The sequence below is a fragment of the Capricornis sumatraensis genome, chromosome 1 (assembly GCF_032405125.1).
Source record: "Capricornis sumatraensis isolate serow.1 chromosome 1, serow.2, whole genome shotgun sequence".
Lineage (NCBI taxonomy): Eukaryota > Metazoa > Chordata > Mammalia > Artiodactyla > Bovidae > Capricornis > Capricornis sumatraensis.
Genome location: NC_091069.1, coordinates 105,340,105 through 105,367,137, shown reverse-complemented (window position 1 = coordinate 105,367,137; position 27,033 = coordinate 105,340,105).

The window sequence follows — 27,033 nt, the reverse complement described above, 5'->3', positions numbered from 1 at the left end:
TAGAAGGTGGAGGAACATCACGATCAGGATGCTGGACTGGAGGCTGAGTGCTATCAGGTACCAGCTGGTGGCTGAACTTCCCCTGCCTCCCAGGTGAGAAAGATGCTCCTGCAGCAGCAATCTGAGAGGGCAGATGCTCGCAGAAAGCACACATCCAAACTAGTATCTGGGATGGGATGGGATGAGCTCAACACAAGGGATGCTGCTTGTGTCTGGGGCAGCCCTGGGACAGGCTCGCACTCTGCTGATGGCTTTGTTAAAGGCTGAGACTTCCTGAACCATGGGTTGGTCTGTAATGATGCATGGAACACTTCGCAAAAACTGCTTCTCGGGGAGGTCCCCTCAGAAAAGTTTTTATGTCTGCTCGGGGTTATGTGGCTTTTGTTCTAAAAACGGGGCCCTCCCCAGAAACAAGGGGAGGGGGCCTCTCAAAGGTGGCTCCTCTTTCCCCTGCCCTGAAATCTCTCGTAGCACAAAAGCTGAATCATTGACACAGGGGATCCATATTACTTATCCTTAAAATTAGTTTGCAAGAAACAACGATGTCTGCTGAGCGTGTCCTCTAGCTTTTCGTTTTCTGAGAGCGTGCACCTTGGCATTGCCAAGCTTACCACACCCTCCTGGCAACAGTTTCAAAAGCTCAAAAAGTTGGCTTCCAACCCCATCCGAATCCGATATGAATCAACACGAACAGGATGTGAGCGCCTGGCCCATCGTTTTCCCAGGAGCTGACAGAGCCCTTGAAGGCTCGAGTATGTGTTTTGCACCTGGGTGGTTGGGGGCTCTGCTCTGGTGTTTTGGTACTGGGGTTTCGGCAGTGTCAAGGATGTTACAGCAAGTTGAAGTGTGTGCTCTTTGCTTCCCCATTTCCCTGTCCAGGTATTTGTTGTTGTTTAGCTGCTAAGTCCTGTCCCGCTCTCTCTGCTGGCTCAGCGGTAATGAATCGGCTTGCCAATGAATGAGACTCAGTATAGATGTGGGTTTGATCCCTAGGTTGAAAAGATCCCCTGAGGGAGAAAATGGCAACCCAGTCCAGTATTCCTGCTCTATTCCTACCACCTGGGAAGTAGAAGCTTGGACGGAATCGAGGGGAAATGCCCTGACCTGTGACCCATCCAGTCAGGGGGTGGATGTCTGAGCTCTGTCTCCACTTCTCAGTTTCCCAGGCTGAGGACTCTCCTCTGCCATAAGGAGCCAAAAGGGTGTAATCTGGGACCTGGCTTGGGGAGCATCCAGGGAATTGCCTGGGCTGCATCTCAGGTCCCTGATGAGAACTCATGTTCACAATGTGATGTACAGATTTGAGGAAAAGTGGAGCTGGGTACCCACAGTGGGGCGAGCGCATGGGCGTGCCCTGAATGCTGGAGACTGCAGGGAGAACACAGCTCCATCGAGCTGGGAGTAGGAGTAAAGGAGAAACGTGTGACCAGGAGTTTCTCTAGAGCATCCCAGTGCAAAAGAATTGCCGGTGGTCTCTGCCCCATCCCAGTGTGTGCTGGCGTATGGGAAGCCATCTGTGTGGTCAGCTCTGAATTAGGGGCAAAAAGAGTCCCTGGATGTGAAATCTTTAGTTTCTTCAGTGATAACTGGACAGCCCGGTCAATGTGGAGTCACTCAGGATTTGACTTACGCATGCAAAAACTCCCACACCAGCTGGATCAGGTTTTACAGTGGAAAGCTAGAATTCAGAATCTAGGGATGAAGGTAGGAGAGACCCAGGTCTCATTCCCAGCAACGTGTTTTCCAGAGTGACCCTGAAAAGACTGCCAGCTTCCTCACTCTGTGTATCTGTAAAATGTAGGTTGACCAGATGACACCTCTCCCCATCGTTATTTTGGTCCATGTCCACATGGTCAAGTGATGCATACCAAATCCTGCCTGGGCTCTTGCACTTTGGTTTTTCCTTCCCACTCAGAACTGGAGAGGAGCATAGGTTCCTTAGCTGCCTCTCTATTTCAAACTAGAGGAACCAGGTCGCCCCTTCCACCCATGTCAGCCACTGATGCGTGTCATAGTTCCTGTTTCTCTTTGCCCACCCAGGAAGGCACTGCGTATAAAATTTTGGGCCCAGATTCAGATATTAAGTCACATTAGAAAATGCTAGCTCATTGAACACACAGTAGGAAACTGGTATTCCCAACAGGCTCAGGTGGGCAGCATTCTCCCCAGGATATTAGCAAGCACACAGCCAGGTTCATCATCACTGAGAAAGGTCACTAGCAAAGGAGGCTTATGAGAGAGAAAAAAAAAGAGGCTGCAGGAGTTTGTGTGATTCAGTGAACTTGTATGTGGGGGACCTTAGAGGGAAAATATTGAGGAAAAGCAATACAGAGTTCCAAGAAATAGACTGTCACAATTGCCCTGTGATGTCAGGACAGCAAGGACTCGGTCTAAGGAAAGCTCTGCTCTCTGTTGCCCAGTGGAACCCTGTCGGCAGAGATTCCAGTGTAAGAGGGGTTCCACTCTAGATATGTTTGAGAAGCACACAAGAAATTAATTTAAATGGCTTTCTTTGTTTCCTAATTTCTCAGGGTCTTCTCCATGTTACTGTCATTGTGAATGAATCTCTTCCAGAAGGATGGAGCTTTTCCAAAATTATGCAGCGCCCCCTGCTCCCAACCTTTTTTGCAGAAAGTTTTGTGCCATGAACAAAAGTCAGGAAAGGGAGAGGGGCCCGGGCAGCTGGCTTTCCGAGTGAACTCAGGGTTGCATCCAGGAAAGATGGCATGTGGAAGGGATGACAGGGTATGCAAGGAAGTTCTGAGCAGTCCTGGGCAGAGTGCATCCCCTCTCTGACCATCAGGGGTGGCTGGTCAGAGAATGCGATGGGGAGGAGTGGGCAGGTGTGGGTTTGACTTTGCTCCCAAGAGAGTGCTGTCTCCAGTTCTTTCTTCCTCCTCCAAGGTCTGAGCGGTAGATTGAAGTGCAAAGCCCATTTTTTGGGAGAGGTTGGACTGTTTGTAATCATGAATCAAGCCATCCCTCTGTCTGTCTCTGTACCTGTCCCTTCACTTGTGTGGGAGAATTAAGGGTGAGTTTCCACAATGTACTGCTTGGGAGCCAAACCATACCACCAGCCTCAAGTGGACAAAGCAGTTTTCAATAGAATCATAGTGTCTGGAGTTGTCTTCAGCCCTGTGCTGTCCTTCAGGGTCTTTGCTTGGACAAGACCCCCCCTCTTACCACCTTTCCTTCCCCCTACCTCGCTGAGGCTGCTCGGTACAAGCTTGTGTGCTCATAATGCTGTGAGGTCCCTGGGAGACCAGCTGTCTTGAATGGGAAGAGGAGAAGGGACCAGAAGTTCAGACACTATCGTCCGCATCTACCTGCATCCAACTACAGTTCCATGGTGATTTCTTTTAAGTCTCTTTGGACCCCTGAGGAGAGGCTCTCAGTATCACCTTGGCCAACACCAGGGTTGTCCAGGGAGTCCTGTCTGACTTCAGCTAGACCAACACGGGCACATAGGGGAAGGGCCATGGTGTGCCCCAGACTTAGACCTGGACCCAGAGGAGGCAGAATTGACTTCAACTTTTCAGTAAACAGGCAGTGGGCTTCTGGGAACATCTGCCTTTACAGCCTCTTTCTGAATTATTTTTGAACAGATGCTCCGCCCACCCCCATCCCCACCGCAGTTTTTGTTGATTATCACCATTTGAATAGATGCTGATAAATTTGATTCCCCATCTTACTGTGGCATTTACGATCTGTCTTTCCCTTTTCGGTTTCCATGTACTGGAGTGACTGTGTCTCAATGCGGTTGGCAGTGACCTGTGTTTTTCGTGCATGTTTTTGTTTCAGAATAACTGGGAGATGAAACAGGAAACTTTATGACACACTTGCTTGAAAATGACACAGGACTCAGCCCTTCTGCAACACCTCTACCTGCTGCCCACAGCCGAGTGCGGGGGAAGGGCTGGCCCTGGGACCTGATTCCAACCGCCGTGGACTCGCCGTCCAGTGGGATGTGTCTGCCATATTGCGGTCACGGTCTAGTCTGGTCGGTTTCCTATGTAGCTGGCCACCCTTGGTGTATCTTTGCCCCTTTTCCCTCATTAAAAGCATAACTAAAGAAAAATGGATTGCTTGCTTATCGTTGCTGTTCATGCTCTAAGTTGTGCCTGCCTCTTTGAGACCCCATGACTGTAGCACTCCAGGATTCTCTGTCCTCCACGATCTCAATAGCTCTGTTTAAATCTCAATGTGAAGGAGACCAAATAACGTTTGAGAGTCATTTCTCTAGGACCACAGGGAAACCATGTCATAACCACACAGCTCATTATGACAGCTTCTAGAAGAAGTGTGTTGAACTTGAATCACTTATTACTCAGTCTGGTCTGCCCTGCCTTTTCTTCTCTCTCTGGAAGCCCGCTCTTGAATCAGCACTGGCGAGCTGACACTTGAGAAAAATACTGGGAGATATTTGGAAGTCTCTTCCCACACCCTCTCTGATCATGGCCTACAGACGGTGCCCCCGAATCATCACCAGCCTTGAGCTTGCTACTGCACACTTCTGTCTTCTCAGCCGCCCCCTGCCTGCCTCTGCACATCAGTCACCCGTTCACTGTTTCATGCCACAAGGGTTTTTTGGGCTTCTCTGTGCCAGGTTCTGAAGACAAGGGTGATGATGGGGTCAGTCTGCTTGGCCTTCCAACACCTCTAGTCTACTTCTGGGTGAGCCTCTCTAGGCTTCACTCACCAAGTGTAGTGGGTGCTGGACGGTTCATTACAGACCATAGATGCCCAGATTTTTTAAACCCACCCTTCACATTGGAGCCCCTGCAATTGGCAGCTAAATATTCCTTAAAATGAGTAAACATCAGCACGTCCATTCTGCTGGATCACACTCTCTTCCCCAGCTCTTGGTAGGACGTTTCCATGCTCTTGGGGACCTGGCCAAAGAGGCCATTAGGAGTTGCCTTCCAGAAATTCCCGTCAGTCTTTGTGTTTAAGCTTAGCAGACACATAAGAATAATTTGAAATGACTTGTCCTACTGTTTCACACATTTCAGAATTAATTTGTCAGTAGACCATGATGATCATATCAAAACCTCCTACTGCCTTGAACAGTATATACAAAATGTATATCTAGGTCTCAGCCCAAACGTCCCCAAGTCAGGGGGGCCTCTCTGACCAGCTGTCCTGAGAGACCCCATTCCCTCTACAATTACGGGGCTTGTTCACGTATTAGTTAGCTATCACTCTCAGCTGCCCCTCTGGATTCCAGTTCTCTAAAGGCAGCCTCTGATCTGTCTTACCCCTCAGGTTGTCCCCAGCACCTGACACTCTGCTCAGGGACAAGGTATTGACTGGATCCGTCATGACACTGCTTCTCAGAGTGGCCCTGTGAGGTTGAGCACCTTGTATTCTAACCACTGTCTGCTGGACGAGGAAACTGCCAATCCCTTTATTCTGATGAGCTAAGGAGATAAACAGGGTACTCCCAGAGAGGACCCAATCTTCCTGCCAGGTCACTCTGCCCAGCAGGAAAGGTTGATCATGAACCACGTGCCCTCTGGATACTCAGACCCTCATCTGAAACCAATCTTTGCATTTCTTGTGTTGTTTTCCAGTCGCTAAGTCATGTCCAGCACTTTGTGACCCCATGGACTGCAGCATGCCAGGCTTCCCTGTCCTTCACCATCTCCTGGAGCTTGCTCAGACTCATGTCCATTGAGTCAGTGATGCCATCCAACCATCTCATCCTCTGTCATCCCCTTCTCCTCCTCCATTGCTTATGAATATCCTAAAGTTACACTGTGTTCACTCACATTCCAGAAGGTGACAGTGACCTCCACATCCCAGTGAAGGGATGTGCGGGGTGTCTGGAGGACACAGCTCCCATCCTGGTTCTGCCAGCCTTTGCCTTGGGCAAGTCCTCGAACTCGGGACGCCAGTTTCCTTAACGGAACACTAGGAAGAGTGGGTGAAAAGATTCCTGAGGCCCCACCCTACCCTGAAGTTCTTTTTTTCCACCTCCCTCATTACGTTTCCCTGGGTTCTAGAAGAGGGAGAGACTCTGCAGAAAAGTATGGAGCAGCAGGGACAAAGCCCCTGAGAGTGCCAGCAACCCAGGACCATTCATGGGTTTGTGGCTGTGCCCTGTGGGTAGATGTTTGGAGTAATGGTTCTGAACCCAGGCCAGACGTTAGAATTGCCTAGGAGTTTAAAAAAAAAAAAAAACACACACACAAAAACTCAAATGCCCAGGCTCCACCAGGACTAATCACACTAGAATTTGGGGTGGGGGGACTGATATCAGTATTTTTAAAACTCCCCAGGTAAGTCCATAGTGTAGCCAAGGTTCAGAATGATTGGTCTAGGATCGTATGGACAAAAATGGCAGCCACTCACCATGAGAATCCATTGAAAACTTAAAATGTGACTAGTGTGACTGAGGAGCTAAAATTTTAATTTATTTTTGTCTTAATTAATTTAAATATAGATAGCCACCTGTGACTTATGGCTGCTATATTGGACATAACAATAGAACCTTCATATTGTCATAGGAAGTTCTACCAGGCAGCTCAGTCTAGGGCCACTCTGAGGCCTATAACTACCAAATAAAATTATACTGGCCCTCTTGAAAGAAGTTTAAGGTCATTATCCCTGTCTGTGACCTTGACTAAGACCTGCTCTCCTGTCTTTCATTTAGCAACTAAAAACAATGTATTTTTCACCTAACTTGTGAACCGGGGCTTGTATAGCAGCAAGAGTGGTGAGACCGAAAAAAATTTAAAATCGTTGCAAAAGTCTAAGGCCCCAACTGAAGTCATTTGGCATCCACTCTGGCCATTTACCTGGTTACATCTTTAAAGACCCGGCTCTGGAAAGGGAGCTTTCTGAAGGATTATTTAATCAGTGGAAAGCTGATCTTCCAGAAAGAACTTTTGGAAAAGCAGATGGGCAGAAGAGGGGTTTGGAGTCCGAGAGGCATTTAGGCTTTTGAAGCTGGGCTCAGCTAATGCTGAAGCTGAGGCTCTGATACTTTGGCCCCCTGATTCGAAGAGCTGACTCGTTGGAAAAGACTCTGATGCTGGGAGAGATTGAGGGCAAGAGAAGGGGGCAACAGAGGGTGAGATGGTTGGATGGCAATTCAATGGGTGTGAACTTGGGAGAACTCCGGGAAATGGTAAGAGATAGGGTCACAAAGAATCGGACTAAGCGACTGAACAGCAACAGTGGGGCAGCTTGCAAGCTCTACCAATTTGGGGTTAGAGCTGGAGAAACAGAACTCAACGCTGAATCACTTTCTGCTTATCACTTGCAGTCTGTCAGATTTTTTTCTTTCTTTTTTTGGAGGGAAAGCACCTTACAACAAATAATAACACTATTTTGAATTTCAGAGCTTTCCCTTTTTCAAAGCACTTTACCACCTCTGACTTATTTTGTCCTTACAACAAGGTCACCCCGTAAGTAGGGAAGGGATTTTTAGGACTTGTCTCACACACTGAAGAGCTTTAATATTATGGAAAGAATTTACAAGTAAAGATGAAGCCTTTGAGGTGTCATTTTGTCGTTTCTGGCCGCACTCAAGTACGTAGTAGCACAGCTAGAATCAAATGTGCCCTGATTTTGTGCTCCTCCAGTGGATTGTGATTTGAAAGGAAATGTAAGGCTTCACATGGGTTCTCTCTTGTTTCATCCCAGTTTTCCAGCTCATGTGAGTGAGCCATTTTTTCCTCAGAGGTCTTGTGGTCTGCAAATTCAACAAATATGCTTTCAGTGTCTCCCTCCAAGCTATATTTTAATTAATCAGTTTTAATTGAAGCGTACTTGGTGTTGGAAAAGGAGATGGCCGCCTGCTGCAGTGTTCTTGCCTGGGAAATCCCACAGAGGAGCCTGGTGGACTACAGTCCATGGGGCCTCAGGAGTCAGACGTGACCAAGCAACTAAACCCCCACCACCATGGTTGATGTACAATGGTGTGTTAATTTCTGTTGCACAGCAAAGTGATTCACTTATACACACACACACACTCACACACGTGTTTCTTTTTGCTTTATGGTTTGTCAAGGAAGTTGAATATCATTCGCTGTGCTTTACAGTAGGACCTTCTCTTAAGTTGAATGGTGACTGCACAGAGCCCTCTCGGCCTCCATGGGAGCATTTCTGCTCCCTCTAGTAGCTAGAACTGGTGCAAAACCAGCCAGAGACCAGCACTGTCCCCTTGGAGTTTTTAGCCTCCTCTAGGTGAGCTGCAGAGAACCATTTCAAACCACACTTGCCACAAGGGAGAGAACTCTGCAGAGTCCAACAAAGACCTCCGGGGCGGCCGTCCTGGCCATCTCCGGCAGCCGCGGTGGGACAGGAGGCAGCAGGGCTGACATGCTGTGCGTGGGCTCCTTCGGGGTGCTCCTGCCATCAAGCGTGGACTCTCCTGGTCACACCATCCTTTGGACCATTTTTTGTATCTTACGTGCATAGGATCCGATGAGAGGTTTTCAGATGCTTTACTGAAAGCAAGACACACTTTCTGGGGCATTCCCCTAATTGACTGTTCTGGTGAAGCTCGTCAAAACAGGAAACGAGGTTAGCATGGAATGACTTTCTCTTAGAGAACTTGCCCTGCTCCTCTAGAGACCACCACTTTCCTCCAAATGCCTCACGCCTTTCCTGGGTTTGCCTGGAAATTGGAGCAAGTCTGCTCTTCTGGAGTTTTTAGAACTGGTTCTTTTTTTTTTTTTTTTTCTTTTTGTATTGGGATATAGCCGATCAACAGCACTGTGATGGTTTCAGGTGAACAGCAAAGGAACTCAGCCACACATATACGTGTATCCATTCTCCCTCCAATCCCCCTCCCATCCAGGCTGCCACATAACATTGAGCAGAGGTCCTGTACTATACAGCAGGTCCTTGTTGGTTGTCTGTATTAAATATCGCCGTGTGTACATGTCCATCCCAAGCTCTTAACTACCCCTTCACTCCATCTTTCCCTCTGGCAAGTTCTAGAAACCATTCTGTTAGGAAGTGGTGGTGATATTTGCTTGTCCCCGATTTCCAGACCCTCTCCTTTTCACTCCAGGATCTGTAAGATGTTTGCAAGTTGCCCTGCAGTTACATCTGCACAAACACAACCTTAGCACAAACATGACTGAGCGAAGAGCTCCGGGTCCTTGACCAGGATGGATGTAGTCACCCTTGGGATCCTGGGCTGCAGGTGACTCTCTCCTCCTGCTGGCTGGCCCAGGGGTTCCCTTTCCGTCAGAGATGCCAGTAAGAGAGGATGAATCCAGCGGAGATGAAAACTTGGTGTCGGGAACCGATGTTCCTCCCCTGCTCCCCACGTGAGCACCTGGCTCAGAAAGGCACCGTGATTGAAAGGCTCGGCTTGACTCACGTGAATCCCCACATCGGGTTCTGACTCTGTTTATCAAAAGCTGTGAGCATTTCATAGTTTTAGGCGCTCTGCCACCAGTGTATGGAGACTGAGGCTTTCTGATAAACAGCGCTACTTGAAATTTCTAGATTGAAATGTCTTTTTGCTAAGACTGAAGTACTTTCCAATCACGTTTGTTTCCTTTGATCCCGTGGAAGGGAATCTACGTCGGGGGAGGTCTAGACTTGACTACCAGGTGCGTGGGGCGCACTGACGTCTCCAGATGTGGCACTTGGAGCCCCTCAGGAAGGTCTGCCTGTGTGTGATGCTCTCACTACTGCAATCCCGGGACTCTTTCTCTTTCCCCGGGACTTAGCTGGACCTCGAAGCCATCTGAGTCCCCGTGGCTGGGATGGGGCACAGCCGCTGCACGGCCCCTCCTTTAGTCAGGGGTCCCTGTCCCACTCTGCCCAGGTCTCCAGGTACTGCGCTTCCAGTGACGACGGTCCAAATAGACAGATTAATAAAGGGGCACCTTGAGAATAATCCCACTCTTTGGTGATTCACAACATTATTTCCAGTTCTCATAGCCGGCCACAGAGGTGGAATTATCATCCTTTTTTTCAGTTAAGAAAACCGAGTCTCATTTTGCTCCAAAGCACAAAGTTAGGAATGTGATGGCACACCCTAACTGACGTCCAGAGCGGTCTGGCCTCACCTGTCCTCCGCTGTTCTGTCTCTGAGTTTTATGAACACGTGCCGGCTGGCGCCGCTTCTTTCCTTGCGAAGGGCTGTGAACCCTAAGCACCAGCTGGAAGATACGAGAGCACCACTGAGGGCGTCCCTGGTGGCTCCTCAATAAAGAACCCGCCTGCCAGTGAGGAAGAGTTGGGTTTGATCCCTGGGTCGGGAAGATCCTCTGAAGGAGAAAATGGCAACCCACATCAGTATTCTTGCCTGGAAAATCCATGGACAGAGGGGCTTGGCAGGCTACAGTCCAAAGGGTCGCAAAAGACTCGGACACGACTTAGCAACTAGACAACAGCAACAGGGCATCCCTGAAAATGGGGCGATCGGAAGTCAGATGACCCCTGTGAGATCCTGGTTCCCTTGTGGGTGCAGCAGCATCCCTGCAGGTGGGTGGCAGCACCCAGACATTTTCTAGGGTAACTCAGTGACCCCGGGGGAACTCAGTGATGCTGGTCCTGCCTCCTGGTAGATGCAGCTGAGGATGCCCAATCACTAAAGGGCCAGGATGTGGACAGGTCTGTTCTCTGCAAAGTGCCTACTTCTCAAAGCATGGTGGGAGGGTTAGTCAAAAAGGCAGAGGCCCCACCCGGGCCCCTTGGCACCAGAGTCTGCTGTTCAACAGGATCCCAGGAGACCAGGGAGCACAGCTGTTTGCTCTGCTTTCTGGGCCCCTTGAGGTCAGAGCTCTGTGGTCACACCTTTCACCTCCAAAGCCCAACATATGCCTGCCTGACGTAGGTGCTACAGAAGTTCTGGTAAAGAGAATTTGGTCTTTATTCTTCTGAGGAGCTTGTGGGGTGGGCGGAGTGGGGAAATCAGTTAGACAGAAGCTCCTGGGGCCCCAGGCAGACCTCCAGCCCTCAGCTCGTGGCAGCACTCTTAGAGAACATTGAGATGGGCTAAGGAACCGTGAAAACAGCTCCACCAGTAGAAGTGGTCCTCCCTGCCCTTTAAGAAGACAAGCAAAAATGATGGAAATATATCATCCCAAACTATTAGTGTTCTGAATTTGTGGTTGTCAGAAGGGGAAGGATGGGAGGGGGGAGGGGAGTTTGAGATGGACATGGACACACTGCTGTATTTAGGATGGCTGACCAGTAGGGACCTACTGTATAGAATAGGGAACTCTGCTTAATGTTATGCGGCAGCCTGGATGGGAAGGGAGTTGGGGAGAGAATATGTATGGATACATACATACATGGATACATACATATCCATACATACATGGCTGAGTCCCTTTGCTGTCCACCTGAAACTATCACAATATTGCTAATTGGCTATGCTCCAGTATAAAATAAAAAGTTTTGCCATACATTGACATGATTCATGTCAATAATGGCAAAACCACTACAATATTATAAAGTAATTAGCCTCCAATTAAAATAAATTAATTAAAATAAAATAAAATGTTAAAACAAATACCGTTGTGTCTCCAGCTCTTACTGATTCTTATTCCATTAATTTTATCATTTTTTTTAAATCTCTGAAGCCTCTAGAGGCAGCAGAGCACAACTGTGGAATGACTGTTCCTGGTCCCTTTAGGGGAGGAAGACTTGGGTCTGCCCGGGACACCCCCATCCATGCCTGTCAGACATCAGTTAGAGCCTGGTAATGCCTTCCACTCTGCCTTTCACTCTCAAGCGTGTCCTGGTTTGGACAGTAGAATAGTGGTTACTCTTTCTTTAGGTCACATTAGGGCTGCTTTTTCGTTTTCCCAAGAAGTTGCTTTGCATGTGTGCCAACTTGCTTCAGTCGTGTCCGACTCTGCGACCCCATGGACTGTAGCCAGCCAGGCTCCTCTGTCCATGGGATTCTTCAGGCAAGAATACTGGAGTGGGTTGCCATGCCCTCCTCCAGGGGACCTTCCCGACCCAGGGATCAGACTCGCATCTCTTATGTCTCCTGCACTGGCAAATAGCTTCTTTACCGCTAGCACCCCCTGGAAAGCCTAGGAAGTTGCTTTACAAACACTGAACTCCTTCACACACCCATCCTCTCTTCCAGAAGGAAGGCGGTTTGGCAGCTCACCCCTTATTTCTGGTGCCCCTGAATAAGGAGAGTCAGCGACGAGGGAGGATGCGTGTGTGCATGCGCTCTGGTGTGTGTTTGTGTGCTCGCACACATGCGGTGTGGTCATGTGAGCTTTGTGTGGATGGCACGCGTGTGGTGTGGGCATAGGTGTCTACGGCTCGTGTGTGTGTTCAGTGTGCTTGTGTGTGGCGCGTGTGCTTTGTGTGTAGCTGATCGTGGGTATCTGTGGCACATGAGCACCTGTATGTATGTGTGGATGTCTGCACACTACATGTGCAAAGTGGGTGTGGGTGTGTGGGACGGACTCTGTGATGTGTGTGCCTTCTAGTGTCTGTGATGTGTGCGTACATGTGTGTGTGGGTTGTGTGTGTTGGGGAGGATATCTGTGGAGTGTGTGTGCGTGTCCATGGTGTGTGTGGAATGGGTGTGCTTCTTGACCCCTCAGGGGTTATTGGCAGCCCCGCTTCAGGCTCACAGGATGCCACAGAAGGGGAGACCTCTGCCCCTCCTCTCCCCTTGGGGCACTTCAAGGAAGCCACTCAGAGGCGACACGGATTGGAGGCACAGGGACACCTTCTGGGCCTGGTGAGCACAGGCCCTGAGCCATCTTCATCCAGGAGCCTGGGGGCCATCCCTGGCCCCACTGTTCATGCCTGGCTGGTGACTGGCACATAATAGGGCCATAAGAAGGATGTGCCCACAGCAGATTCATTTTGGAAGCCCCTTCTCTCTGCCCTGCACAGGTGCCTGGAGGAGTGTTCCTGGCTCGAGGGTTCATGCCTGCTGCCTGTGTCGGAGGAGAACTGAGCTGCCAGCTCCAGCTCTGCGTCCCTGGCTGGCACCCCAGGACTGCCTCCTCCTGGACAGACTTGCAGAGGCCACACAGCCCAGCCTGGTGGGGCCCTTCTCTCGTTAAGGCCAGGTTTCCACCATGATCAGCACAGCAGCGAGGTGCTGACCACAGGTGAGGATAGCTGGCCTGACCCACGGCTGGCATGTTCCCCTGCCCGGCCCTTACCCACCACACCCTCTGGAAGATCATTGCTCGTGTTAGCAGAGGGACACCTGACTTTCCTTGACCCGTTCCTTCCCGAGGCAAGAAGAACCCAGGAAAGTACTTCTGAAAAGCTGGTCAGTCCTGGGGCTCTTCCTCTAAAGCAGAGAAATGAAGCCATGAATTCCAGCCCTTGATCTGTTGGGTCCCAAGTCTGGTCTGCCCTGGTCTTGGTCTGCAAGTTCGATCTCTCTGAGTCTCGATTTCCAAAACCATCGACTATGGAGAGCAATGCTTCCCAGGCTGGCACACGCGGGTATTTGCCGCAATGTATGAAAGCACTTCCAGACTCAGGCATGGAAGGGACCTGCATCTCCTGTGTGTCCTCCAGTGCGAGCAGATTCTTGGCCTGCTGAGCCATCTGGGAAGCCCTCTTATAAAGCATTTGGCCCAACATGAGGCACAGAGTACAGAATCAATAAACGGGACTATCATCTTAATTATTTTAATACATGAATGTGGAGACTTTTTTTAAAGTCACAGTTATAAAGGAAGTGGTAGAAATAGGCCGTCAGCAAAATTACTGGGATGGGGTCTTAGTGACCCCAGCCATAAAATCATATCCAAAGGAAGAGAAGATCTAGAAAGTGAGAGAAGCAAAGACGGCAATACAGGAAAAGAAAAAAAAAGGAAAAACCCAGTGGTCGACAGAGTGAGCTGGAGCAGTGTGGGGCTGGCCAGCCAGAGTACGGCTTTCCCTGCTGCAGGGGCATGACAAGCAGCCGATCCGAAACCTACAGCGCCAGACGCGGGAGGCAGACTCTGATTGGCTTTAATGTAAATATTTTGATGTCTTTCTTTTTCCTGAACTTTTAACCTTGCTGGTAAACAGGATACATACAGTAAATGAATTGTTTTTCTGAGAACTGCCTTTTGAGGAAATAGGAAGAAAAAAAAAAAGGAATTTTTTTATTAGCTGATTGTCAGTCTCGTGTATGATTGAAAGCCTCATTATTCTGCTTCTTAACTCGGCTTCGGGAGACGCTTGGCCAGCAAAAATTAATGAAAAAACACTTTCAAACTGTCTAAACAGAGCAGTTCAAAAAAGCACAAACCTCACCCAATGAAGGGAGACAAGTCATTCTGTAGAAGGTTTTCTGAGACGACAAAAACAGCCAGTCCAAATTCTGGTTTGTTGTTTATAATTAGAAACTCCCTGACCTTCATTTCCCTGTGGATTCAGGCCCTGGTGACCATCACAGTCCATTTCCAGCCCTTGTAACTTCTAAGACCTTGTGGTTGTTCAGGCTCTCAGTCCTGTCTGACTCTTTGTGACCCATGGGCTATAGCACACCAGGCTTCCCTGTCCTTCACCGTCTCACAGAGTTTGCTGAAATTCATTTCCATTGAGTCAGTGATGCCATCCAACCACCTCATCCTCTGCGACTCCCTTCTCCTCCTGCCTTCAGTCTCTCCCAGCATGAGGACCTTTTCCAATGAGTCAGCTCTTTGCATCAAGGTGGCCAAAGGGTTGGAGCATCTGAGAAGTTAGTGGAAGTCAAGAGGGTGTCTCAAGTCCTGGCAGCTTAGACTGAGCCTTAAGATACATGTGTAATCGCCTTTATTTCTGCAGACAGGTGGCTGACAGCCGTCGTTGTTTACTAACACTGTCCCAGAGGGTGGATTGTGCAAGAGCATTTTGTGATAAAGGAGAACCAGGACAAGGAACTAACCAGAACAAGGAAGACCTGGGTTGTAGCATGAGCTTTTCACTTGAAACTGTCATTTAACCTCTACCCTATAATTTCCTTAACTGTTACGTGAAGATAGGACCTTTGGGCTTTCAAGCCCTGGGGAGATGTGCTCAAAACACCAGATCTGGAAGCTGCTTTGAAATAGAGGAAAAGAGGAGCCCTCTCTGTATCAGGCTGTACTGTGTCTCTTCAGCTGAAGGCTGGTGGAGTCCATCTTTCAAACCATGCTCCCACTGGAAGAGAAACTGAGGACACTGAGAATATTCGAGTCCCCTAAGATATAGAACAGGGTTAAGAGGACCTCTGGGGTTTCCCAGTGGCTCAGAGGTTAAAGTGTCTGCCTGGAATGCGGGAGACCTGGGTTTGATCCCTGGGTCGTGAAGATCCCCTGGAGAAGGAAATGGCACCCCACTCCAGTACTCTTGCCTGGAGAATCCCATGGAGGGAGGAGCCTGGTGGGCTGTAGTCCATAGGGTCGCAAAGAGTCGGACATTACTGAGTGACTTCACTTTACTAAGAGGACCTCTAAGAAAGTTTCTTTCTGCTCCCTTAGAAAAGAATGAAGAAACAGAGGAGAAGGAGGCAGAGAAGATGAAACAAATTGTCAAAGCTTTAAACATATTTGTTTATTTTTATTGACACATAGTTGCTGTACAATATTATATAAATTTCAGGTGTACAACATAGTGATTCACAATTTTTAAAGATTATATTCCATGTATAGCTATTGTAAAATACTGGCTATATTCCCCGTGTGGCACAACATATCCCTGTAGCTCATTTAGTTTATGCATCGTGGTTTGTACTTAACCCCCTACCCCTATCCTGCCCCCTTTCCCGCCCTCTGCTCATTGCTAGCCACTAGTTTGTTCTCTATACCTGTGAATTGGTTTCTTATTCGTAATAGCTTGTTGTTGTTTAGTCACTGGACCCCGTGGACTGTAGCACACCAGGCTTCCCTGTCCTTCACTATCTCCCAAAGTTTGCTCAAATGCATGTCCACTGAGTCAGTGATACTCTCTAACCACCTCATCCTCTGCTGCCCTCCTTTCGCCTTCAGATTTTTCCAGCATCAGGGTCTTTTCCAAGAAGCTGGCTCTTCCCATCAGGTGGCCAAATTATGGGAGCTTCAGCTTCAGCATCAGTCCTTCCAATGAGCATTCAGGGTTGATTTCCTTTAGGATGGACTGGTTTGATCCAGAGGACTCTCAAGTCTTCTCCAACACCACAGTTCAAAGGCATCAATTCTTCGGCACTCAGCCTTTTTTATGGTCCAACTCTCACGCTTGTACACAACTACTGGAAAAACCATCAGTTCAGTTCAGTTTTTATTTCAGTCGCTCAGTCGTGTCTGACTCTTTCCAACCCCGTGGACTGCAGCACGCCATGGCTTTGACTATACAGACGTTTGTGGGGAAAGTGTTGTCTCTGCTTTTTAATATGCTGTCTAGGTTTGTCATAGCTTTTCTTTCAAGGAGCAAGTGTCTTTTAATTTCATGGCGAGAGTCACTGGCCACAGTGATTTCAGGAAAATAAAATCTGTCACTGCTTCCACTTTCCCCCCTTCTGTTTCCCATGAAACGAAGGCACTGGATGTCATGATCTTAGCTTTTTGAATACTGAATTTTAAGCCAATTTTTTCAGTCCTCTTTTACCCTCATCTAGAGGCTCTTTAGTCCCTCTTCACTTTCTGCCATTAGAGTGGTATCATCTGCATATTTGATGACATATCTGTATTTTTAGATTCCACATATAAGTGATATCACAGTGTCTTTCTCTGCCTGACTTATTTCACTAAACATAATGCCCTCGAGGTCCACGCACGTTATTGCAATTGGAAGAATTTCATTCTTTTTTTAGAAAAAGAGAATGAGTAGTATTTCACTGTACACAAGGACCATTTTTCTTTCTCTGTTCGTCTGTTGATGGGCACTTAGATTGTTTCCATATCTTGGTTATTGAAATAGTGCTGCTATGCATGCTGGGGTCCATGTACCTTTCTGAATTCGTGTTTGGGTTTCTGTTGATGTACACCGAGGAGTCGAATTGCTGAGTCATATGGTAGTTCTAGTTTTATTCGTTTTTTCAGAAACCTGCATGCTGTTTTCCACAGTGGCTGTGCCAATCTACATTCCCACCAGCTTAAAAGATGGGGTTGAAACCAACCACAAAATGTGTTAAGAGAGGCAGCCTGTGAAAAATCAATACTTCAGGCTCTGGGTTCCCTTCATTCTCAACTTCTTTTCTTTCGGAATAAAGAATGGGCTAAAGCCCAGGTGTTATATTTTTATCTGATGAATGAGCTCATACATCAGAGCTTATCTGTCCTTATAAAGCACCCCTTCCTGTTCCCCAGGCACCTCGCTTCTGTAAATGTCATGAGCACACACAGATATGAGTCTGCTCTGTAGAAATCATAAAGAGGTTTTGGTCTCCTGGAATCCATCACAGGTTTAGTTCTGGAAGATCTGAGCTGGCATTACCAGCAGGCTGTTTCACACACTGCAATAGCTCTGCGAATCACCGATGTCTCAAACCAAACAAAGGCATGCACTTGTAAATGCTACAGAATGGAGCCTTCGCCTTCCCTTCCTGATCTTTCTAGTTGACACAGGTATCAGTCAGTACAATGTTTGTTGGGACTGGTAAATCTGAAGATTCACATGTAAGACTTTATTTGTAAATAAAATATTTTTCAGAAATTCAGTTGCTGTGGTCAATACTGTCTTCCCCCTTCCTTGATTCATTTCAAAGTATTTATTTATTTGCTTATTGTCTTTAAAAATTTTTTTAAATGTATTAAGCTATAGTTGATTTCTAATACTGTGTTAGTTTCAGATGGACAGCTTCAGATTCTTTTCCATCATAGGTTATTACATGATATTGAATATAATTCCATGTGCTGTATAGTAAGTCTTTGTGGTTTATCTGTTTTATTCATTTTTGTTGTTTAAGTCACTAAGTCATGTCCGACTTTTCTACAACCCCATGGACTGCAGTCTGCCGGGCTCCTCTGTCCATGGGATTTTCCAGTCAAGAACACTGTAGGGGGTTGCCATTTCCTTCTCCAGGGAATTCTCCCGACCCAGGGATCGAACCCCTGTCTCCTGCAATTGGGAGGCGGATTCTTTACCACTGAACCACTGGGGAAGCCCGGTCATTTATACATACCGGACTGTATTAATGTATCTATTCATCCCATACTCTTAACTTATCCTTTCCCCTCCCCTTTCCCCCTTGGTAACGGTAAGTTTGTTGTCTATGTTTGTGAATTGGTTTTGGTTTTGTAAATTAGTTGATTTGCATTGCTTTCATTTCATACTACTGAAATTGGAAAGAATTGTGTGCTGCTTTAAGATGTATCACCTCGAAACAGTAATTTAGCTGCGATGGTGTTGCTGTCCACATTCTAGCTGGTTGGCTGATTCTAGTATTTATAAGGCTTTTCGTCCCTGGGCTCCTAGTAAAGCTCAGGCTGCTGGCTCTCCAGCCAGATGATGAAACAGGAGTTTTTAAGGCCAAGACTGCATGGGTAGTGTTACTAAATATAGTTCCTGTGTGTGTGCCCATGTGTGTTTCTATCTCAAAAGTGCTTTGCAAAATTACATACATACTTGTTGCGTGCACCAAGAAAAGTAGATTCAAAACTATCCCTTCCCCTGGTAATAAATCTTCCCCAACAATTCATCATTACAACTGCTGCTCACATCTGATTCTCCTCTCCTAAACCTCTGCGAGGAAAAAGGGGTTCCCGGATGTGGCAAATCGGGGGGGCTGTTACTTTGAGTCTACCTCTTTTTATACTGAGTTCAAACATTAAAATTCTAGAGCTTACTCGGGGAAAAAAAGCAGTTCTACTTTATATCTGTTGTGCCACACTGGTTTAGATGACAAAACAAACAAACATGGGTACTGGGAAGTCAGGCCTCTCTCAAAGAAAAGGTTGTGAAATGACAGGGTTCAAATGAGGCAAAAGCTTCAAATCCTGTAAGAGTCACATTTTGGGGTGTCATTTGGATCCCCCTCCAGTGCTTGTAAAAACAGAAAGACTTTTAGCTGGAGTTAGGCCAGTGTTTTTAACTTCAGCATAAAACACAATCTCCTCTGATCCCTCCCTAAATTCAAGGAGAAATACATCTTTCCATCAAATTGAGACATGAATCTAACAGTTATTGAAAACCATGAAACATACCTGTTATGAAAAGCACATCCCTCCACTCTTTCATAGCCCATTTCTCCCCATTTTAAGATAGGGAAATGAAGACTCAGAGTGGGCAAATGACTTTGTCCCCAGTGACCCAGTTAGGAAGCAGCAAAGCTGATACTCAGAGTGGGTTTTTCTAACCAAACTGCTTAAAAACGTGAACTTCATTTATGAAACAACCTTACGTGGTTGGTATTATTATCCCCAACTTTTCACCCACCATCAGGCCCAAAGCAAAGTCATATAACTAAAGACCAGCAGGACCAGGGGGCTTCCCAGGTGGCGCTCGTGGTAAAGAACCCACCTGCCAGTGCAGGAGATGGAAGAGACCAGGTTGCATCCCTGTTTGGGAGGGTCCCCTGGAGGAGGGCGTAGCAACCCACTCCAGTATTCTTGCCTGGAGAACCCCATGGACAGAGGACCCTGGTGGGCTACGGTCCATGAGTTTGCAACACGTCAGACACACCTGAAGCGACTTAACATTCACATGTGCACACACAGCAGGACCAGGGCACGGGCGATGAATGCTTCTGAGCACTGTAGGTTTTACATGTCCTTGCCCCTGGGTCCCAGTGTAGGATGGATGCTGCGAGAGCCGCATTGTAAGGAATCCCCTTCTGGAAAGAGGCTCCTCTCTGAGAGCCAATGTCTTTCCCTTACTCTGTGGGATCAGAAGTTTTGTTCTGCCTAGACTGGCAGAAACCTGTGGCTCTTCTTTCTATGTCTTATCACAGGAGGGAGGAGTGGGAACTTCGGAAATGGGAGGCCTCCCTTTTCTGGAGTCATCAGGAATCAGTTCCAAGAACCTGAAGACAAACCCTTGGCAGGGGCGTGGGGGCCTCGACTGGGGATTCTCTGAGTCCCTCGTGCAGTGGCACAGTGGCCAGACGCTCCTGATTCAACGTCAGGCCCGTGATGTTGTTTCAGTCGCTCAGTCAGGTCTGACTCTTTTGTGACCCCATGGACTGTAGCCCACCAGGCTCCTCTGTCCACGAGATTTCCCAGGCAAGAATACAGGAGTGGGTTTACATTTCCTTTTCGAGGAGATCTTCCCGACCCACATCTCCTACGTGTGTGAATGGCACTTAATACAGCTTTGTCCAAACTCGGGCAAAGCAATGTGGTCCTTCAGCCCCACTGTAAACCCTAGCCCCGCTGACATCTCATCCGATTGCTTCTTAGTTCTTGTTGCTGTTCAGTCACTCAGTTGTGTCGACTCTTTGCGAACCCAGGGTCTGTAGCACAAAGACAGGGTCAGGCTTCCCTGTCCTTCACCATCTCCCAGAGTGTGCTCAAACTCATGTCCATTGAGTCACTGATGCCATCCAACCATCTCATCCTCTGTTGTCCCCTTCTCCTCCTGTTCTCAGCCTTTCCCAGCATCAAGGTCTTTTCTAGTGAGTTGGCTCTTCACATCAGGTGGCCAAAGTATTGGAGCTTCAGCATCAGTCCTTGCAATGAATATTCAGAGTTGATTTCCTTTCAGATTGAATGATTCGATCTTGCAGTCCAAGGGACTCTCAAGTGTCTTCTCCAGCACAATTCAAAAGCATCAGTTCTTTGGTGCTCAGCGTTTTTTACGGTCCAACTCTCAGATCCATACATGACTACTGGAAAAACCATAGCTTTGGCTATATGGACCTTTGTTGGCAAAGTGATGTCTCTGCTTTTGAATATCTTATCTAGGTTTGTCACAGTTTTCCTTCCAAGAAGCAAGCGTCTTTTATTTTCATGGCTGCAGTCACTGTCCACAGTGATTTTGGAGCCCAAGAAAATAAAATCTGTCACTATTTCTACTTTTTTTCCCCACCTATTTGAGAGCAAAACTATGAAGGTCAGATAGAGGATCTGAAGGCGTTTAAAAAGGCTCTGCACACTCACCCCCAAATCAGGACCTTGATCACTGTGGACTGACATTGTATTGTGGAAAGACGGAGGGGAAAATCCTTCTTTCCCTGAAAGTTCTCATCCATCATTGAGTAAACGTCCTAAATCCATGGCAGAGCAGGCTGCCTGTACTCCAGTTAGCTCCTGCTACAATTTTAGCTTCAACACTTAATGCTCTAAATGCAAATAACGTCGTAACCCAGCACAGGTCTGGTTAAGGAGGCAGCTTTGCCAGCCTCAGGGTCAGAAAGTGGCTCCCTCATGCCTTCCTATTCCCCGTGGCTTGGTAACCACTTCAGCAAATTTCCGCATTAAATATACAAGGCCATCGAGTGCAATAAAACTGAAAGGATGTGGCAGGTAAACACCAATGTGTCTCCAGGCAGACCTCGCTGGGTGACACAGCAGCTCTGCTCATTTGCCCTCCAGAATCGGAGACGCCCCGTCAAGGATGCCAGCATCAAAGCTGATCTCCTTATGCTTCGCCCACTGCTCACCTCCAGGTGCACTTCTAGGACGAGCTACTTCCCAGGCGGTCTTTTGGTTTATACATGGGGTGGCTCATGAGCCCTGTTCACCTGTGACATGATTGATGCCCACATTTGAGAACCAGGCTAAGGATCACCCTCAGGAGGTGACCTGAATTATTAGCACCTAACACCCGACCAGGGAAGAATGGGGCTTTTGTCTTGCCCAGATAATGCCAACACCCCACGTATAATAAGTTCCCCTGAAGGATTCCTGGGTGGAAACCATAGTTGTAAGCTCTTAATACACACTGGGCACACTTAACAAGAAATGTTGAGTTTCCTGTGAGGTGGCAGAGGGTCTTTTAAAATTTATTTTGGTCTTCTTTGCTGCCCGCAGGCTTTCTATAGTTGCAGCGCGTGGGCTTCGCATTGCAGTGGCTTCTCTTGTTGTGGAGTATGGACTCTAGGCTCGAGGACTCAGCAGCTGCAGCTTGTGGGCTCTAGAGCTTGGGTTCGGTAGTTGTGGTGCATGAGCTTAGATGCTCTGTGGCATCTTCCCGGACCAGGGATCACAGGGGCCACAGTTTGAGATCCCATTCTTTTAAACTCAAGCCATCATTAAAACACCTTAGAGTTTCAGACACTGGGTCCGTCTAAACTATCAGAAAAAAGGCTGGGTGTCAGGGTCCTTGGAGTACAGCAGCACAAATTATCAACTGTTTAAGAAGCACTGTGACCAACATCATTACTCTCCCCAGATGGCTGGACCAGCAGGTCTCAGCATGTGTTCTGCTGGGAGACAGCAACAGGTGTCTTGCCAGAAATGAGTTCTCTGAGTTAGTAAGTTTGGGAAACCTTGAGTTACAGAATTGAACTATTTCCACTATTGCAAGACTTCTCGAGGTCTTCACTGTGCTAAAAATCATGGAAGGGAAAGCAGTTCCTAAAGTCTGGCCTTCTGTCCTGACCCTTGTGGACAGCCCTCCATGCGTACAGCATGTCTACACAGTATCCTCTGGGAAGTCTGTGTACCCACCTCAGTGGCTACCACTCACACAATATATCTACTCTATCGTCAGGGCAACAATGGAGTTCAACCAGGAACTCTGGATGCTGTCTCCTCATGACCCAGTGTAGATGAGCTCAGCTTGGAGGATGTGAGGACAGGGGTGAGAGTTGGTGCATCTCTTTCCTCCATTTCTACAACCAGCTGCTTGAAGGTCTGGTGTTTATGATCTTCTAGAATGTTCCAGAGCCTTACAAGTCTCCTGTGCTCCTGCATTGAGAGACTAGATGGAAAATCTCCATAAGAACACAGGCTCAGAGCTTCATGAAGCCTGATACAGGAGCAGCTGGCTTTAGTCAGGAAACCCAGGGCCTCTGATGGGAGTCTGCATATGGGACATTCGTGCCCAGGAGGTTATCACTTCCTGAAATCTCAGTGAGAAGATAGGAGTTGAGGTCAGGAGTTGCTGCTATTCTGGAGAAACCAACAAGGGAGGGTAGTCTGGGGCAAGACTCTTAGCTCTGAGATGATTTTGGCGTGTGCATGCATGCTTGGTTGCTTCGGTCGTGTCCAAATCTTTGTGACCCCATGGATTGTAGCCTGCCAGGCTCCTCTGTCCATGAGATGCTCCAAGCATGAATACTAGAGTGGGTCGCCATTTCCTCCTCCAGAGGATCTTATTGACCCAGGGATCTCTGAAATAGATGAGAAAGGTGGCCAGTCCAGGCTTGGAGCATGGGAGGTGGGGGTGGGGTATGTGAAACAGCTTCAAAAAGAAGGCTTAGGTACTATTTGGAGGAAGAGTTTAGGGGCAATTCAGACCTTTCTAGGTCCTTCTGAGGAGTGAGGCATTGTGGCAGACTTTGCAATTTGACTTACAGAACATGCTTTTTTTTTTTTTTTCATGTTTAACTAATTCATTTGATGTTTGCTCCCATTTCAATCCTTGATGCATGTTAATCGCCAGATGTGAAATATAGTGGTCAGTTTAAGAGTCCTTAATGAATGACAATATTTTTAAAACATGCTTTATAAATACAAATATCTCCAAAGCAAAGAGAGAAAACCATGCTTCTTTTTTTAATATATTTTTTAAATTGTTATTTTTACTTTATTTTGCTTTACAATACTGTATTGGTTTTGCCATACATTGACATGAATCAGCCACGGGTGTACGTGAGTTCCCAATCCTGAACCCCCCTCCCACCTTCCACCCCATATCATCTCTCTGGATCATCCCCGTGCACCAGCTCCAAGCATCCTGTATCCTGTATCGAACATAGACTGGCGATTCGTTTCTTACATGATAGTCTACATGTTTCAATGCCATTCTCCCAAATCATCCCACCCCCTCCCTCTCCCACAGAGTCTAAAAGTCCGTTCTATAGATCTGTGTCTCTTTTGCTGTCTCGCATAGAGGGTTATCATTACCATCTTTCTAAATTCCATATATATGTGTTAGTATACTGTATTGGCGGAGAAGGCAATGGCACCCCACTCCAGCTCAGTTCTCTTGCCTGGAAAATCCCATGGACGGAGGAGCCTGGTGGGCTGCAGTCCATGGGGTTGCTAAGAGTCGGACACGACTGAGCGACTTCACTTTCACTTTTCACTTTCACGCATTGAAGAAGGAAACGGCAACCCACTCCAGTGTTCTTGCCTGGAGAATCCCAGGGACGGGAGAGCCTGGTGGGCTGCTGTCTCTGGGGTCGCACAGGGTCGGACACGACTGAAGCGACTTAGCAGCAGCAGCAGTAGCATACTGTATTGGTGTTTTTTTTCTGGCTTACTTCACTCTGTATAATAGGCTCCAGTTTCATCCACCTCATTAGAACTGATTCAAATGTGTTCTTTTTGATGGCTGAGTGATACTCCATTGTGTATATGTACCACAGCTTTCTTATCCATTCATCTGCTGATGGACATCTAGGTTGTTTCCATGTCCTGGCTATTATAAACAGTGCTGTGATGAACATTGGGGTACACGTGTCTCTTTCAATTCTGGTTTCCTCAGTGTGTATGCCCAGCAGTGGGATTGCTGGGTCATAAGGCAGTTCTTTTTGCAATTTTTTAAGGAATCTCCACACTGTTCTCCATAGTGGCTGTACTAGTTTGCATTCCCACAAAACCATGCTTCTTTAGGCATGTGCTTTAGTCACCAGCATTGAGCCTACTCCTCAAAAGGAAGCAGTAACTATGAGAGGACTCCAAGGCCTCACCCAGCCCATAGAGGCCTCCAGCCCTCGGGGTGCAGTGGGCAGCTGGGAGGTCCTGTCTGCAGGGCAGTGGTCAAGGGGCTCCTGAGCCTCATTTATAGTGTGTACATGTTACTAGGGTACTGTGAAGTATTTCTGTAAGTGAGAGCTGCATTTTTAAAAAAGACAAAGGGAATCAGGAGAAAAAATGTGACTTTAGGCTCAGACTCACTTCCATCTCAAAAAGATGGGCGAGGTCCATGAAAATGTCCTTAGATTTGTTGTCTGCTGTTATCACCCAGTTTTGCTTCTCTCTCTCTCTCTTTTTTTTTCATTTGGGTGGCCACCTGACTTTCCTAGTGGTGATTACTAAGAAAACTCCTAAACTCAATCAAAACAAGGATGAAAGCTAAAACAACCAACCAAACCAGCCCCAGGACCATCCAGACCCTCTTGGCTGGCGTGGGTTTTCCACAGGCTGGCTTTGTGTTTCAAATGCACCTGCTTCCTTTTTTCTCTCTTATTTCCCTGGGTACCACTGAGAAGCCCTCCCTCTTTCCCAAAAGGATCGCTCCCTGGGGCGGGACCTACACTGGCCTTGGGGCCCATCCTCCTTCCCTCAGCACTCCCCACCCCAGGATGAAGGGCTTTCACCGCTAAGGCTTCCCCTCCCCCCGGGCAGGTGCCTGGTCCTGAAGACAGCTTTCAGAGAAAGCTTCTGTGGCTGTCTCCCTCAACCATGGAATCTTGGTGTTTCAGGGGAGACTTTTTTTTGTCACACCAGGCAGCTTGTGGGATCTTAGTTCTTCGGCCAGGAATCAAACCCAGGCCCCCTGCAGTGGAGGTTCAGAGTCCTAACTACTTGACCCATAGGGCATTCCCCCAGATATTTTATAGCCAAATTGACTCCCTTCTTATGAGAAATCTGTCCACAGGAGATACCACCCGTCAGTGGGGCCCTAGTATTTCCTGCCTAGAAAGTACAGTCCCCGGTTTCCTCCTGGGAAGAGAGAAAAGGGGTTTAAGCCTTCCATTTCCACAGCCTCACCTCCCGTCTCCATTTTACCGGTGAGAGTTTCCGGACCTCTATCTGACCCAGGCAGGTAAGGTGAGCGTGGCCTTGGCCCACTGCACTGAGCCAGGCGAAAGAGCTAGCAGGTAAGAGCCGGACAGGCACAAGATCAAATCCCAGCCCTGACCCTGACCAGCTGTGTGAGCCCAGGCCGCTCACCCAAACTCTCTGAGCCTCAGTTTCCTCATCTGTAAAATGGGAACCCGGCCAGACTGTGGGTTTGATGTAGGGAAGAAGTGAAGCAGTGCCTGTGCAGAGCCTGGCACTGGTGCCCAGTTGAGGGGTTTTCAACCGGGGCCTGACAGCTCACCAGGAAAGCCTGTGGCCCGTCCATCCTGGGGAGGCTGTACCAGATCAGAGGGAAGCTCAATAAGCCACTTGAAAGGGACCTTGACTCATTTTGTGGTAACTGAATGTGCAGTTCAGGAAGTGCTTTGCGAGAGCGAACTGGGCTCCAGCTGCCCCCTCGTCCCCCTGTCCCCTGCTCCGCATCCTCCGCGCCTTGCTGTTCCCAGCAGCGCTCCCGGCTCAGCCGGTGCGCATGCGCAGAGCATGGCCCGCAGGACCCGCGCCTGCGCGCTGAGCACTCACTGAAAGCTGATAAGGGTGGTCCATGGCTAGGCACGCCACACGACCGCCTGGGTCTTTCATGAGGCCAGGTGCTCACTCTCTGGGCCTCTTATAAGTAGTGCCCCAGCATATCAGGCCAGCGCCTTTCAGTTCAGTTCAGTTTAGTCGCTCAGTCGTGTCCGACTCTTTGCGACCCCATGAATCGCAGCATGCCAGGCCTCCCTGTCCATCACCATCTCCTGGAGTTCACTCAGACCCACGTCCATCGAGTCAGTGATGCCATCCAGCCATCTCATCCTCGGTCGTCCCCTTCTCCTCCTGCCCCCAATCCCTCCCAGCATCAGAGTCTTTTCCAATGAGTCAACTCTTCACATGAGGTGGCCAAAGTACTGGAGTTTCAGCTTCAGCGTCATTCCCTCCAAAGAAATCCCAGGGCTGATCTCCTTCAGAATGGACTGGTTGGATCTCCTTGCAGTCCAAGGGACTCTCAAGAGTCTTCTTCAACACCGCAGTTCAGAAGCATCAATTCTTCGGCGCTCAGCCTTCTTCACAGTCCAACTCTCACATCCATACATGACCACAGGAAAAACCATAGCCTTGACTAGACGGACCTTAGTTGGCAAAGTAATGTCTCTGCTTTCGAATATGCTGTCTAGGTTGGTCATAACTTTTCTTCCAAGGAGTAAATGTCTTTTAATTTCATGGCTGCAGTCACCATTTGCACTTGACATTTAATAGTCACAAGCAGCTCCCTTGGGAAGTATTAAACTCACCATTTAAG